Source organism: Solanum dulcamara, chromosome 11, assembly GCF_947179165.1.
Source record: "Solanum dulcamara chromosome 11, daSolDulc1.2, whole genome shotgun sequence".
NCBI classification, from domain to species: domain Eukaryota; kingdom Viridiplantae; phylum Streptophyta; class Magnoliopsida; order Solanales; family Solanaceae; genus Solanum; species Solanum dulcamara.
In genome coordinates, this window is record NC_077247.1 from 13,555,609 (window position 1) to 13,565,808 (window position 10,200).

The window sequence follows — 10,200 nt, forward strand, 5'->3', positions numbered from 1 at the left end:
TGTTAAAATGACTCTTAGATTCTGTTAGATTATCCAAAACCTGCAGCAAAACACCAAAAACGTCAGCAACACAAAGAAAAGAAAATCCTAAGCTAAGAGAGAAAAGGGTGATGGCCTAGGAGGAAAAATAAGGTAAGTCCCAATTTTGTTCCATAAATTAATTATATAGAGTATACTATGATGGTATGAAGGTATTATAAGTATAAAATCATGGCTTGGTTCATCCAAAACGGACAGCAAGCAGTCCATGCAGTTCAGCGCGACTAAAGAAGTTCCGAGGCGCAATTTTGGAAGGTTTGGGCAATTTCGGGAAACGGAAGGTATTCACTTCTAATTTGAAGTTTATGGGGTTGTTATTTAGTGTATTATATACCTTTTATACTTCTTGAAGTATAAATAAAGTAGTGGAAATGCTCAACGATAGAAACAATCAAAATTGAAGTTATCATAGTTAAATTGTAGACGAAATGAGGCATTGTGTGGTGTGTTTGGCAGGGAATAAATGTGTCCTAAAAGAGGTGGGGGAGCTGATGGTGTTAGACACATGAACCCCCTACTTCGTACAATTAAAGGTTTCGCAAAATAGAAACTAGAAACCCAATTTGGGATATCATAATTTCAAGCGAGTCATTCATAGGTTGTAATGTATAATGTTGCCATGTTTTATATATATATATATATATATGAGCTGATGGTTATGTTTTTGGTTGTATGTAGGTATTAGGGACATAATTTGAAATTTGTATAGGGAACATTATAGAGGAGGTACTGCCCGATTTTCGTTAATGCCTTAACTAGCTAAAGAACTAGTCGGGAAGACGAGCGAGGGGTTGAGTTCTATGAATACTCATATGTAACCTAAGATGATAGAAATCAAAGGGTTATTAATATTCGTGTTGCTTTTATATTATTTAGGTTCAGAGGACGACGAGACGAACAAGATAAAGAGTAACCCGTAAGAGGTATGTAAAGCTTATTCCTTCTCTTGGCATGTCTTTGGCATAAGTATGTAAATCTATTCTTCTTTATTTTGGCATGTCTTAGATATAAGTTATGAATGTTTTTTATATGTAACTTGGGGATAATTCCATTCGTAAAGCTCCGAGTATAGTCCACAATTCTTATCCACTTCGTAATGGTAGAACTCTTGTAATAGTTGAGCTATTGCCTTTTTAAGGCTTCTATAGGATAAAAGGTAATATATGTAGAGCCAATTGACTCATGTTCACTTGTAAATGCTAAGGCTCTTAAGGTAGCTGAGCTATCACCCTTGAGCCTTCTATACAGGAAGTAGTAACCGGATGCATGGTAAGCATGAACTATAACTCTTATTCATTTCTTAATATCAAAGTTCTTAAAGTAGTTGAACTGCTACGCTCGAGTCCCTATATGATGAATACTAATTGAATGTAGGAGCTCCTGTGCCTAAGAACCCTATAATGATAAGGGTCTCTGATTGCGTAAGCCGTTTGGTATTACCTTAATAAAAGTCTAGGACTTTTGAGACTCCGTCGATATGGCCCCTAATGGCATTTAGAGGATACTTGAGATGATAATCATTTTGATCCTCAAATGATAGTCGATGACGATTATTATATCAAGTCTCAGATGATGAGCTAATTGCATATGGTTCCTCGTTATTCTACTCATGCAGGATGGTAATACATTACTCACTGCGTCCTATGAAGGGACGGGCAAGATAAACTCACTGCATCCCATGAAGGGTCGAGCAGGATAAACTCATCGCGTTCCATGAAGGATCAAACATGATAAATTCACCCCGTACCATGAAGGGCCGAGCATGATAAATGATAAAACGTATATTCACCATGTCCCCTAAAGGGCCGGGCATGATATATGATGAAATGATTATTCACTGCGTCCTATGAAGGGCTGGGCATGATACACAATGACATGACAGCTTCACTGAGTCCCTTACTAAAAGGCAGGATATAGTCTGTAGGCATGGATGTGGAAATATAGTGACACACTTGTAGTACCAAGTCCCATAGAGGGCCAGGTATGGTATGTAAGGAAGGTATACATGCCCTCATGTCATAAGATGTAGGTAGAGAAATTCGTTAACTGTTATATTTGTTTCCTGCATCCCTACTTCAGTTGTTAGCTTAGTTATGTGTTGTTATGATTTATATACTCAGTACATATATCATACTGACCCCCATTCCTTGAGGGGATGCATTCCATGCCCTAGGTACAGATGTTTATTTTGGAGATCCGCCAGCTTAGGGTTTCTACTCAGCGATGTTGGAAGTGATCCACTGTTCTGGAGCCTAACTTTTGATAGTAGTCACGTAATATATATGTATTTAATTGTCCAGGGGTACAATGGGGGCCCTGTCCCGCCATATGTTGTTGTTACTATTCTTAAAGGTCTGTAGACATATGTATACGTAGGTTGTTTATAAGTTTGTTTCGACTGTGCCTATACGGCATGTTATAACTATTTTTATGTTATGGTAGCCTCGTCGTCTAGCGTGCCCTTTCATGATATGATACAAATGAAAGAAGCTACATGTACATGAACAAGTTTTAAACTATTAAGGTTTTTGTGTTTAGTATCACATCACACATGGTTCAACTTAAGTGTAGCTGGTAGATACGCATAAGGGGGGTCAAGGTCGGACCCCAGTCGCAGCCTACGGGGTTGGGTTGTGACAGAAGTGGTATTAGAGTAGTTCATCCTTGGAATGTCTACAGACCGTGTCTAGTAGAGTCTTGTTTATCGGTGTGTCGTACACCACATCTATAGAAAGGAGGCTACAGGATATTTTGGATGTTACTTTCTTTCATATATAAGATCGTGCAATAGAGCCGAGTCATAGGGAATGAAATCCCTCATACTAACTTGTGATTTTAGCAGAAGGACAATATCGATAGAAGAAAATAACTGACGATATTAGAAGTTACAAAACACGCAGGTAAACAAAGGCACGAAAGACAAATGTTAGGTAAGGTATTGAAATGCGATTGACATATAAAGTTGAAGAGTGAAAGGAAAAGTATATAGGAAACTGTAACAAGTGCAGTTCGAGTGGACATACGAGGTAAGTTCCTTTCCATACTGTTAATTGTGGGCACTTTGTGTGGCTGCAATATGATATGATACGAATATATATGTGTGCCTTATGAGGCATTGTTGGTATTTTCTGCGTGCAGGTGTTGAGATAATAAGAAATATAGAGGAAACTCTGCCTAAATTTTCTTAGAAATAAGAAGAGAATGAGATACAGGGCTGTAGTATGTCTTGAAAGGTTGTGTCCACAATAATAATGAGATTTGATTAAACTACGAGTATGGCTGACCTCAAGAAATGAATTAATGGTTGAATTTATGGCAATAGAGACTAGGAGGTCGATACGGGTATGGTAGAACGAAGTTGGAAAAGACTTATAATCCAAGGAAGTTGATTCAGAGAAGACTGATAGGTCTGGATAGAACGATATATTAAGGCACCGACTGAATTGATACATAGGAATAAACTATGACGAATTATAGTTGAAAGAAGTAACAGTATGGTTAAGATAAGTGTACAAAGGGAAGAGAATTGTGACGGATATAAAGTAGCAATAAGATAGCTTGTGAGACATTCAGGATAAGACTAACTAAGAAGGGTAAGTACCCCATAGTAAGAATCGTGAAGAAGGTCAAGCGGTGTTATACTACGGGACTGAGTGCGAACAGGGTACCAGGTGAATATAACAAAAAATGTTATGAGAATAAGTAAAGTTTAGTAAGGAAATAACTAAAAGGTATGACGTGGTCTATGTGAATGGAATGTAAAGATAGGTGTGAAATGAAAAAGCAAGCTATGGAACAAATAAGGAAGATTTATCAAGTTCTGTAAGGAAGGTTTCGAATAAAGGTTATGTGACGACGAAAAGGATAGCTAGTGCAAGGAAATAAAGAGTAATATAGAATTCTTTGTGCACAAACAAAAATGGATATGAGCTGGAGAAATAATAGAGAAGTTCTAATAAAGGCACTCAGGATAGCTGTGATTAATTAAGTATGAGTATCGAACAAAAAGGGAAATAGACAGTTGCGAACTGAAGGTATAGTACGATGAAAAGGTGATAAGACAAGGCACTACTACAACGAAGTTGATATGGTTTTATGCATGATTAGAAGTGAGCCTTAAGCACACGACAAAGATGAAAGATCAGGAGGCATAAAGAAGTATTATGTATACGTGACTCCACCTTGATGATTAGTGAGATCCTGCAAGGAGAGGGAATGTCAATTTGCAGAACAACTGCTGCATTATGAGGTTATTAGAAGAATAAGTAGTATCCACTAGAATAAGCCTCTAGTGTAGCGACGCTAAGACATTTTTTGAAATGCTCTAAATACCTACACACGTTTGTGTAAGAATTACCATATAATGTATGGTAATAAAACTGGAAAGAAGATTTGAGTAAATGCACAGGATAGCATACCTAATGTGTTACAAATTGAATTAAGAGGCGTTGATAGCCTATTACGGGGGATGGGAATCCCGACTCGAAAATGGAGGGCAATTAATGTAGGTTATAGTGCAGGCTGACCTCGCACTCTACGAAAGTATAAGTTCATATGGGTTATGGTAGATAAGTTGACAGAATCAACCCATTTTCTTCCAGTTAGGAAGGTATATTCAGCTAAGGGTTATGCAAGATGACATAGCAAGGAAACAATAAGATTTCACGGGATTCCCACATTTATTATTTCAGAAAAGGAAACTCAATTTACAGCTAACCGTTGGAGATCATTCCGGTAGGGATCGGGAACACATGTGAATCTTAGTACGACACTTCGCCCTTCGATTAATGGATAGGCCCAGAGGGGATCCAACAAATTATTGATGAAGTAAAGCTTATTCAGGGACAAGCTATCGATTAGTAGCCTAGAGTCGCCAAGAAGGGGATACATTGGTCCTTCTCAGGTCATTTGTAGAATAGATAAAGTTACCTATAAGTTGGACCTACCATCCGATTTGAAGCAATACATTCAGTTTTCACAGATCAATGCTCCGCGAATATATAAGCGACCCTCCCAGAATATTCTTCGTAGGTGAGGTCCACATGAAAAAAAGTTATCCTACGAGGGGCAACCTATTGCCATCTTGGATCAGCAGATGAAAATGTTGCGAACTAAGGACGTAGCTTCTGTCAAGGTGCTATGGCGGAATAAGTATCATGAATAAATGACCTGGGAAGCTGAAAAGGACATGAAACACAGGTATTGGTACCTATTCCTGATGTCTACAGGTAACCCCCACTCCTGGAATTCATATATTAATTACTTGGATGAAAATGTTTGTTATCGCAATAGAAAGGAATCTCCCTACAATTTGTATAAAGTCTTAAGGGAAGTTTTATTCAACATTTGGGGGCGAATGTTCTAAAGAGGGGAAGGATGTTACACCCCACACTCTCGAGCTCGGAATGTCTTCTTAAGTTCTTTAGACATTTCATGTGAGACGAATAAGCTACGACACTATCAAATGACTCTAAGGAAGGGAGAATGTGACAAGATACCCCAAAGGAGAGAAGGTTGGAAATGAGGTCATGAGAAGTCGAAAAGAGTTGGAGGCCAAGTAAAGAGTCGTAGGACTCAATTTACCTACCTAAGCTAGTAATTTTGAATCCATACATACTTAAGTTACGTGAGTACATACCAAGCTTACGTAGCACAGATTACATAGGTACGTAAAATAAGACGAGATTACGAAGCCACGAGACAAAAGGGAGAATGACACGTGGAAGCATAGGGAGGAGACACATGGAAGCAGGTGACCCACCTACTTGGGGTCAAGTAGGTGAACCACCTGCTTGGGGGGGGGGGTGGACCCCACTGCCATGTGGCAGCCCCTAGTTGGCAGCATGTTACGGTGGCCAATCATGGCTTGACATGTGTCACCCTAAGGGGATAACACATGTCACCTCCAAAGAAGCCCATATATACATGTTAAAATGACTCTTAGCTTCAGTTAAATTATCCAAAACCTGCAGCAAAACACCAAAAATGTCAGCAACACAAAGAAAAGAAAACCCTAAGCTAAGAGAGAAAAGGGTGACAGCCTAGGTGGAAAAATAAGGTAAGTCCCAATTTCGTTCCATAAAATAATTATCTAGAATATAAAACAATGGTATGGAGGTATTAGAACTATAAAATCATGGCTTGGTGTAGCCAAAACGGACAGCAAGCAGTCCACGCAGTTCAGCGCGATTAAAGAAGTTCCAAGGCACAATTTTGGCAAGTTTTGGCCAATTTCGGGAAAGGGAAGGTCTTACCTTATAATTTGAAGTTTATGGGGTTGTCATGTAGTGTATTATATACCTTTTATATTGCTTTAAGTATAAATAAATTCGTGGGAATGCTCAATGATAGAAACAATCAAAATTGAAGTCGTCGTAGTTAAATTGTAGTCGAAATGAGGCGATGTGTGTGTGGAGGCTTCTGCTGGTTATGTGGTGTGTGTTGAAGGGCCTAAATGTGTCCTAAAATATGTGGGGGATATTCTGGTTTTATCCACATGACCCCCCTGCTTCGTACGGTTAAAGGTTTCGCAAAATAGAAACTAGAAACCCTATTTTGGATATCATAATTTCAAGCGAGTCGTTTGGAGGTTGTAATGTATAATGTTGCCATGTTTTATATATATATATGATATTATGGTTAATTTTTTTGTTGGATGTAGATATTAGGGACGTAATTGGGAATTTGTCTAGGACATATTATAGAGGAGGTGCTGCCCGATTTTCGTTAACGCCTTAACTAGCTAAAGAACTAGTCGGGAAGACGAGCGAGGGGTGGAGTTCTATGAATACTCATATGTAACATAATATGATGGAAAGACAAAGGTTATTAATATTCGTGTTGCTTTTATATTACTTAGTTTCAGAGGACGACGAGACGAACGAGATAAAGAGTAACCCGTAAGAGGTATGTAAAGCTTATTCTTTCTCTTGGCATGTCTTTGGCATAAGTATGTAAAGCTATTCTTCTTTATTTTGGCATGTCTTAGATATAAGTTATGAATGATTTGTATATGTAACTTGGGGATAATTCCATTCATAAAGCTCCGAGTACAGTCCACAATTCTTATCCACTTCGTAATGGTAGAACTCCTGTAATAGTTGAGCTATTGCCTTTTTAAGGCTTCTATAGGATAAAAGGTAATATATGTAGAGCCAATTGACTCATGTTCACTTGTAAATGCTAAGGCTCTTAAGGTAGCTAAGCTATCACCCTCGAGCCTTCTATACAGGAAATAGTAACCGGATGCATGGTAAGCATGAACTATAACTCTTATTCATTTCTTAATATCAAAGTTCTTGAAGTAGTTGAACTGCTACCCTCGAGTCTCTATATGATGAATACTAATGGAATGTATGAGCTCCTGTGCCTAAGAACCCTATAGTGACAAGGTTCTCTGATTGCATAAGTCGTTTGGTATTACCTTAATAAAAGTCTAGATCTCTTGAGACTCCGTCGATATGGCCCCTAATGGCATTTAGAGGATATTTGAGATGATGATCATTTTGATCCTCAAATAATAGTCCATGATGATTGTTATACCGATTATCAGATGATGAGCTAATTGCATATGGTTCCTCGTTACTCTACTCGTGCAGGCTGTTAATACATTACTCACCGTATCCCATGAAGGTCCAGGCAAGATAAACTCACCGCATCCCATAAAGGGCCAGGCAGGATAAACTCACCGCATCCCATGAAGCGCCGGGCATGATAAATTCACCACGTCCTATGAAGGACCGAGCATGAAAAATGATAAAATGCAGATTCACCGCGTCCCCTGAAGGGCCGGGCATGATAAATGATGAAATTATTATTCACCGCATCCCATGAAGGGCTGGGCATGATATATGATGAAATGATTATTCACAAGCTCCCATGTAGGGCCGGGCATTATACATAATGACATGACAGCTTCACTAAGTCCCTCAATGAAGGGACAGATACAGTCTGTAGGCATGCATGTGGAAACATAGTGACACACTTGCAGTACCAAGTCCCATAGCAGGCCATGTAGGGTATGTAAGGTAGGTATACATGCCCTCATGTCATAAGTTGCAGGTAGAGAAATTCGTTAACTGTTATATTTATTTTATGCATCCTTACTTCAGTTGTTAGCTCAGTTATTGTTGTTATGCTTTATATAAGTACATATATTGTACTGACCCTCTATTCTCTAGAGGGCTGCGTTTCATGCCCGCAGGTACATGTGTTCATTTTGGAGATCCGCCAGCTTAAGATTTCCACTCAGCGATGTTGGAAGCGCTCTAATATTTTGGAGCCTAACTTTTGATACTAGTCACGTAATATGTATGTATTTAATTGTCCAGGGGTATGGCGGGGGCCCTATCCCGCCATATGTTGTTGTTACTATTCTTAGAGGTCTGTAGATATATGTATACGTGGGTTGTTTATAAGTTTGTTTCGACTATACCTATATGGCATGTTGTAACTGTTTTTATGTTATGGCAGCCTTGTTGGCTCGCGTGCCCTTTCATGATATGATAAGAATGATAGAGTGTACATGTACATGAAAAAGTTTTAAACTATTTAGGTTTTTGTGTATAGTATCACATCACACACGGTTCAACTTAAGTGTAGCTGGTAGATACGCATAAGAGGGGTCCAGGTCAGACCTCAGTCGCGGCCTACGGGGTTGGGTCATGACACTAGGATACCCTGTAGACTCACTACAATACAACAAGATGTAAGTACAAGTATAATCAAATAATAATCGACTGGACGCCCATACCCTCGAAAGGTACAAACAATGGCAAACATACCCGCACCCACATAAAATATGGGGACCAAATAATAAACAAATATATTGTTGATAGGTGATGCTAATGAATGCAAGAGTGTAGTAAAACTGGTAACATCATCGGTGGCTCTCAGTAATTATCAACAAGTGTATAGACCCACCTTCGCCCTCGGCTTGCCAGGTGGGACCCATGTAGCTCCCTCATCTAGTTCAGTGGTACACCAACTAGAGGGGACATAGGGGATGCGGGGAGTTTGTATATACTGTATGGGCCCAAACCAGGTCTTACATAACATACAGTATCCCCGTAATAGTACTGGAGAGTGAGTATCCAAGCCGATATAGGAAAGGGTGATGGAAAGATGGATAATCAAGTACAGGCTAAAGGTACCCTAGATGCAGCCAAAGTGTAAAAAGGGTAACACCGGACTGGATATCAATAAAACTGAAAGAATCTTTGATGCCTCTAAAACTGCCAGTATAAAAGGAGTACATCCTCGATGCCTCATAAATCACAAAATCAGTGTCCAAAATGATCCAAGTGCTATAACTCCCATTAAAACTAGTTTAATTGTAGTAAAAGTGTGAGAAAGCCTCCTCAAAAATAGTAGTGAAAATCCATAAAGAATTCGAGATCGTACCACAAAACATGTAAAAATACTCAATCAATGCAAACATGCCATCACCAGCATCCAAACAAGACACATACAAAGTCTTAATAGTATATCAAGTCATACCATACTAAAAAGGCAAAGGAACTAACCTTGCATCCAATCCCTTCTTAAATACGGCCTCAGGCCCAACAACAGATAATAGATATAATGGTATCACAAGCCTACCACTAAACAAAAAGAGAAGTAATCGAAAACTAGCTCAATATCAGATCAGGAGAGAAATATCTCTAGGATCAATGCATTACCCTAAAATATATCATTTTAGCTCCCAACGATCACAATTAAGCCAAATCTATGGCTATAATAAGCCGCAGAGGTCTCAGGCATTAGCACGAAGTCACACCAACCATAATAAGCACTAACGGAAGTTACGCTTAGTTATAAGGGAAATGAAATGCCAGCTAAAGCATCTAAGGCTCAAACCTAGCTTAAGGCCATTAATACCAATCCTAGGAAGGGTAATCTTACCAATCGAATATGTAAGTAAAGCCACAGGCCTAAGATAACTATTTCAAGAGACTACGCTAGTCAAGCCTCACTTATAGTCAAGAAAAATGGTAAAGAAGGACTAAATCCCTAAACTCGACAAATACAACCTAAATCACATGAAATAAATACTAAACAACATCTACTAAAGATTAGTCAAAGTGAAAGACAACTACCTACAAGCCGATCATGCGTGCTTTGAATCCTCCAATTTGAAACGTTTGACCTCCAAATCACTTC